The sequence below is a fragment of the Dermacentor silvarum genome, unplaced genomic scaffold, assembly GCF_013339745.2.
Source record: "Dermacentor silvarum isolate Dsil-2018 unplaced genomic scaffold, BIME_Dsil_1.4 Seq653, whole genome shotgun sequence".
NCBI classification, from domain to species: domain Eukaryota; kingdom Metazoa; phylum Arthropoda; class Arachnida; order Ixodida; family Ixodidae; genus Dermacentor; species Dermacentor silvarum.
The window spans coordinates 20,651-28,104 of NW_023606580.1; positions in this window are offsets into that span (position 1 = coordinate 20,651).

Below are 7,454 nucleotides of genomic sequence, written 5' to 3' on the forward strand. Positions count from 1 at the left end.
TATGTGTACATATACATATTTATGTGTCACTTACACCCTTCTTGAGCATAAAGCAACACCCTTGGTGCAAATCGGAGGGTGTTAAATATGTACGCACCCTACTGATAGGGTGTAGTATTGTAAAATAATGGCAGAAGGGTGTTAAAGGGTGTACTCAAGGGTGTTAAAATGAGAATACACCCTTTTTACACCCTTTTGGGTGTAAAAACTTTTACTGTGTATGTCGTGCGCTGTTCTATAGTGTGCGCACATGCACAGCCGTTGTTCTATTGTGTTCGCAGGTGCGTCGATAGTTCCACTGTGTAAGTTGGCTTCCCTGCAGTGCGTTTTCGGCACTCACGGACGAATCAGTCAGACATAAGAAGCTCCGCTTTAATACAGTTCGTCTGGGTAGCGTGGAGTTGCAGTTCCCATTGTTCTTATCGGTACAACTGCGAATATAAACTGTAGTGTTCTACGATACGTATGTCGTGCGCCAATGCTCTATTATGTGCGCAGATGCGCAGCCGCTGTGGCATTGTGTGCGCAGATGCGCAGATAGTTCCATTGTGTAAGTTGGCTTTTCTGCAGTGCATTTTTGGCGCTCACGGACGAATCAGTGAGACATAGAAAGCTTCGCTTTAATAAACACAAGCACGAGCACATGCGGCGTGATTTGAGAGTAGGTAGCCCAAACGTTAATTTTATAGAAAACACATCGATTTCATGTTTCGTAATTGAATACAAGAAGACGAGTGGCATGGTGCCGGGCGCTTTAGAGAGCATGCGATAAAGTTGCAGTGGCTGTAACTATGACAGGATTGGCATACTCGAGCTTTGATTTCACCAGGGACTTGCAAAATAAAAGCTTCACATGATGAGGGGCGCAACAGAAATTTCGGCTCAATGCACCTAGCATGCGACTGGAAATTGTATTTACAAGCTCAACACGCATATTCCAAGACAGGTCATGTGTAATGTGAATTCCGAAATACTTGTAAGAGGCAGCAGTTGCCAGAGGTGTGTCGTTGAGGGTGTAAGTGGGAGCCTGTGCATGAGTTAAACATGCGCGATACTTTCGTTGTTTTACACTTTAATGCTCATCATGCAAACATTAATGCTCATCAACCATTTACTACACCAAGACGATAGCTTATTTATGTCAGTTTGCGAAGTAAACCATTGCTAGAATAATTCAAAACCGATATATGACGCAATCATAAGGGAAATATTTATTGAAGGAGGTAATCGGGCAACAGGCAAAGTATTACCACCATATATGTAAGAAACAACAAAGGTCCTGAAACGGGTCGTTGAGGCACTCCCGAGGTCAATGACTGGCGGGGAATCAAAAATATTAGCATGCACGTTTTGCGAATGGTTCGACAAGACGCACTGTTAAAACCTCGAACATTAAGGCCTATCTTTAATGTAGAGGTTTTTCAAGCAGGAGATTTATGCGAGACTGTACCAAATTACGTCGCGAACTTTAAAAACGCGCAGTCTATGGCTATTTCTTTATCTATTGCTGCGAACAACTCATTCGTAAAGAAAATTACTTGCGTTTCGCAAGAGAAAAGCTTCATAATACAGTGCTGACGTTAAAAAAAAAGATGAGTAACGAAAACATCTGAGGCTCGAATATATAAAATACTCAATATGTTTTGCAGGTGCATTTGTTAATGATGGTGGTTTGTAGTCAAGAGGCGCGCTTTTGTGCAGCATGTAAGCCGTAAGCACATCTTGGAACAAAGAGTGACTCAGTTCACGTATTGTTAGCACAGCGATGTTTGAGATTTACATTTGCGTTTATTCTGAACAAATGCGATGCTATAACCATAAACTTCCAACCATAGTACTAGACAGCATGACACATCTGGAAATACAATTAGCAGTCTGGAGCTTCAAAACTGCGATGTTGAAAGGTCAACGACTGCAGGGACTGAACTTGCCTTGCGGAAGTATGGCTTGCACAAGTTGTCGGGCTACGGCAAATCCAAATCGGGCCACGTATATGGGCCTGCAGGAAATAACACCTGCATAAACGCGGAGACCCAGTATCCGTACTAAAATGCTGCATCATTTTCTCGGCATCATGCCGTGCGGGTGCTTCCCGCAAAATGATGATACCTGTATACGCCTACGGGCCGTGACCAGCGCAATGCACTTAGATATTAACAAATACGTGTGAGGTAGGACGCGTTCTAATATTCGATATAGACGCCAAAGCGGAGAACGGTTATAGACTTTATGAAGGAAGGGAAGGAAATTCCTCTGTGATCGTGATTTATCAAAGATATTCAGAAGACGCCAGCAACAAATATGTCACCTGCAACAAAAATGTAACCTGCAGTAGTGGGGACAATATGTGCTTATAATTTCGGGAGAACGACATCAAAGGAAACAGCGATGCAGGGAACTTTCCTTCGCAGCTAAGATGTGAGCTATTCTGCCTGGGAAGACAGCTAGGTGGGAAGTATGTCTGCCTGAAGCTTGCACGAAAGAACAACAACAACAAAAAATCCGTGTATTCATCATTTCTTACGCGCTTAATGCAGCTCAATCTGTGCTTTGTTATGTTTTCACTTTCGAAGTGCTAATATATATAGTGAGAATATTTGTTTTGCTTATTTTTTTTTGCCGACGCTAGGGGATGTGAGGTCGTGCTGCCAAGTTCCAAATCTGTTCCAGTGCTTAGTGAACGTCTTCCGCGAATGTCTTTACCTCAGTGCGCTGCTTACTAAAATCAGTACTTAGATTCAAATATTTACCCTTCAGTGTAGACTGGTGCTGACCTAAATGAAAAAACAACTATAGTTTCGCTTCGTTATGAATTCGTAAGATGTCCTGTGCGAGCACCACATGTGGCTAGAGTAACCTCATACGTAACCGAACAGAAAGGCACATTCGTATATAATATTGCGGTTTGCTAAATTATTTATTTTGTTCAAAGTTTTTCTTGGCTTTTCCAGCAGTGGTAAGGCTTTCCTTTACCTTTATTTTGCAAGAAGTCGTAAATAACGGATTGAGTAGTTTGGAAAGAAAATTAATACTAATGTTTTAATGGAGCAGGAGCAGCTTTTGTTGCGCACAATAAAACTGGATATGGCAGCTGGGGATATGACCTTACGCCTAATGTGAAGTTTGTGATGTAACTACTTTTGTATTTCTTGAGGGCGACTTTCCTATGTGAACGCCTTTGACTTGCTCAGGCCCTCCGCGTGCGTGCGCGAGCTCACCATGTCCTTCCTCCCCCCTCCTCTCTCTCTATCTCATCTTTCTCTTCCCTCTTTCACGTCCCCGAGTAGGCACCTCTTTCCCGTACCCAGAGTAGGGTAGCCAACCAGACGCATTTCTGGTTAACATGCCTGCCTTCTCTATTTCTTTCCTCCTCCTTGTGACGTAACAATGTTTTTGTATGCCAAAAACCTGGCACCGGCATAGATCCACCGACAGTTGTGCGAAGTGTGCGCACGCTACGTCATCGAAGAACGGTATATGGTCAAGCGATCGCTGGTGCAGGCAGCCCACATCAGGCGAATGCAATGTGCGCGATGCAGAGCCTACTGGCCCGTGAAACTGATGGAAAGTGCGCAGGAAGCAACGGAACACTTTAAGGTTTCGAAACTATCTTTCCAGTTTCCGAACATATAGCCGTTCTCCGTTGCACGAGGTTAAAATTTCCGCCAGTTCAACGCTTTGTCAGCTATCCCACTGCTGAGTCAGAGGTGACATGACATTTCCCATCATTGGCGACTGATTCACATGACACCGCCATACAGAACTTAGTGATGTGATACCAGAAATTTTACAGAAGGTTCGTTTACATGACGAAATTTAGTGACGCATGCATTACTGTATGCATCAGTATAAACGTTGTTATTGTCTGACGCGAGTGCCTTATTGTAATATTAACGGTAACCTACATTGCCGGACGCACCTTTTGTAAACACTTAGCCTATCAAGATTGTTCTTCAGAAGTAATTTTTTTAGATTTAGCTGCTATTGACTTGCTGCAGAGCATAAGCTATCCGTTCTTTTACGGCGTTTTTACGGTATTTTATTTTCGGCATTTATACATGTTGTTCACCTTATTATTACTCGGATTATCATTTGTACTTTATAAGTATTTGTCAGCATGGACGTTGAATTCTAAATGCACTGTTCGAGTTCTAAATGCACTGAACTTGCTACAGACCGAGACAACGGGCTTTTACACCTTGAGTATTTGGCAGATGAGAACTAGAGTTAAAATTTTGGCTTATGCGTGCCATATGGACGATCTGATTATGAGGCACGCATTAGTTAAATTTGACTACACAGGGTTCTTTAGCATGTAACCAAATCTAAGTACACGATTGTTTTCGCATCTGGCCTCTACTGAAATACGACCGCCGAGTGCAGGATCGAACCCAGGATCACGGGCTCAGCAGCGTCACCCCGTGGCCACCAAACTACCGGGGCGGGTGGCTGACGAATCTAAGACAACTGTGTTGCTAAGGAATCGCCCAATGTATTTCATGAACGGCACGGTAACTTTTCTGGAATGCCTCATGCCCAAAATTTGGTGGTGAACATGTTGTCTATCTCACGCATACGTGAGCTACGAATGTGGTTTTATTCGTGCATTCTGCGTACGGAGTGCACGATGTTGCTTGGGTTCCAGTGATGAACGAAGAACAGTCGTTTAAATGATGAGCTTTAGGTTGCAGCTGTACGGGGCTATGAGCCTCGTATAATGCATTTCAATGCAAGTTCAATGCATTTAGAGCTTGACCTAAGAAATATGAGAAGCCAACTTAGGAGCTATGGAACGGGTCTATAGCGATTGTGGTCGGCGTAAACGCTTTGAGAGTTGACACAGTCTGGGATATGCTGCATGGTGCAAAAGACTGAAATAAAAAAAGTAAATTAAAAGCGGTGTGCTTACGGAAACAGGTTATCGTACAGAAACGGCTTCTGCACAGACGTGAAGGGAATCACTGAAAACGAGAACAATAGCAACAGAAAGGGAAGGTAAAGCTATAAGGAGAAATAAAAGTGACAGAGCCAAAATCTCAAATTCTTCTTCCTGCGTTTAATTCCAAATTATATATAATGTAAGCGCAATACAGCATCACGATGCCCTAAAGCTTCTCGGCAGCGTTCTGTGGAGAAGTATTTGCGCTGTGTGAGCCCGTACAGCATTACGTTTAAAGGACGCTATAAAAAAGAAAAAAAGAAAAAAAGAAATTCTTTTAAATGTTGCATTAAATTTTTGCTGAGTGTTCGTAGAATTAGGCATATTTCTTTCTGACAAATTGAAGATGGTAAATTTGTATTATCTTAAGGGCGCGTCAGTACTAATAGAAGACATATCATCTTAACGCATCCATTTCTTGCCGAAAACGTTATCTCCGTTGTCGCAACTAAAACAGAAACCAGGAGACAGCTTGTCATTAATCGGTAAATAACTATTGAAATTATGACAGATAAACTGTATCAATAAGTTAAAATATTTTGGACAGCAGTCAGGGGAAAAAAACACATTTTTGAGGCACCATGTTTTAGGTGGCACAAAAGAGTAAAATTCAATGTTCTCAATAAATAAATTCACTGGCGCGCATTCTCAACCAGCCAGTGACTGCCGGGGTTCGCTGCGGCCACTCGATAAGAGGTAATCACAATGCACAGCTGTCATTTCGGAATCTGTACAGTGCTTATCACGTGATAAGCTTAAGAACAGCGGCAGTGACTCGTATCACAGATTCAACGATATCTGGACTGTTGAATTCAGCTCTTTGTAAGTCAAGACATAATCATCTCTTTTTTTTTTGGTGCCTAGCATTGAGACACAATCACCAATTGACGACGACAAGATTGCGTCTTGTTTTGTTTGCTTCTACATCTGTTCTTTGCTCTCGTCTCTCTTCGCAAGTAGTGCCACCGTATTCTTAAGAGAGGGCAGTTCATTCGTCGACTGTGTACCTGAAGTTTACGCGCTACAGAAACAAGCAAGGAATACTCACCTAACGTGTTGCGAAAGACGTCATAATAAGGAGACACGTCGAGAAATGCCCAGCTGAAACAAAAATGGCGGGTTCGTTGACTCACGATAACTGCTGACCATAACTTGGGATGTCTCCACGGAATGTTTGCTTACAGTTAAGTTTTGGGAAGTTGGTGTTGGCAAGCTTCGTCTATTTCACTTGTTTTCCGTTGTGGTGTCTCATGGTACAATACGTTGCCTTTATTTACATTGTACAGTGACTTTTGGCGCTCTACTCAGACGGAAACACTACTGATCCTGAAGGGTTGCTTGTTGTTCATGCGGGGCACTAGGTTGGTACGTGAAAATAAAAGATGAATATAAAGATGATTGGCGAATTGTTTGAGAGCCTCAATTTTAAATTCTAAACACACACCGCCGAATGCCACTGCTGCAGGTTCGCTTACTCATGGTAACCCAGCTCGCCACATCACTACTTGTCCGACAAAAACCTATCGCCAAAAAAAAAAAAAGCCTACGTTCAGTTCCTCTCTGTGAAAGCAAGCACAGGGGAGCTGTTTCTTGCGTCTTCACGGAGTGGTACACTGGTCGTAGCTTTATTTTAGGTTTGTGTCGTACCTCATTCGTTATCGAGGTGTTCCGTTTGCGTTGCTTCGTCTTGTCTCGCCATTGCAGCTTGTGTTGCCGGGTGTTGCGTGGGATCCTGACGCCGTTGTCGTCGCTTACACCTCATGACCACGGCTTTGTGATCGATGTGGTATACAGCGAGCGGCGCACCTATCGGCTGCAGGACAGTCACGTTCGCGAAGACCAAGTCAACGCAGGTGCCCCTAATCGTAGTTTGCTGCTTGCCCCACGCGATGCTAAAACATGTTAATCCAAACTTCGCACGCACGTACTGCAAAATCCAGTTCTCCCGTAGAATGTCGATGTTGAAACCCCTGACAAGTGCAACGGGAACTCTTCCGTAGCATGAAGACGTTAGCCGTGACGGCCGTGACGGCAGACTTCGGGGTTGGCTCTGCGACGGCGGGCCCGTCCCCGCGCAAGCTCTCGCTGGCGCTCACGTCGGGCGGCTTATATCCCACCGAACATCTCACTGACCTACTTTTCGCAAACGCTCATCGGCTGCCTTAACTACTTGCCCTCTTCTCGGCGCGGCGCAGCTCAACGCCACCTAGAGGAAAATCAGTCTAGGCGGCGTTGCGCAGCTGCCTGTTTCACTCTCACCCCTCTCGCTCTCAGGTCACGTGACCAGCGCGACGCGAAGCAGCACGACGGCCCAGGGTCGACCAAGAAACTTGGCTAAAACTCAAAGTTCAGGCTCCCCCAGACAAGGTTCCCGTGAGTCCTGGGTGAGCCAAAATATGCGTAGTTCAACGCGACAGCGTTACGGGCCCCATGTCGCAGAAAATCCGGTGTCGGCAGTGTAGCCGGCGCAGGCGTCCCGTGAGCAAAAAATATTCTATATGGTACTAAGGTTCTT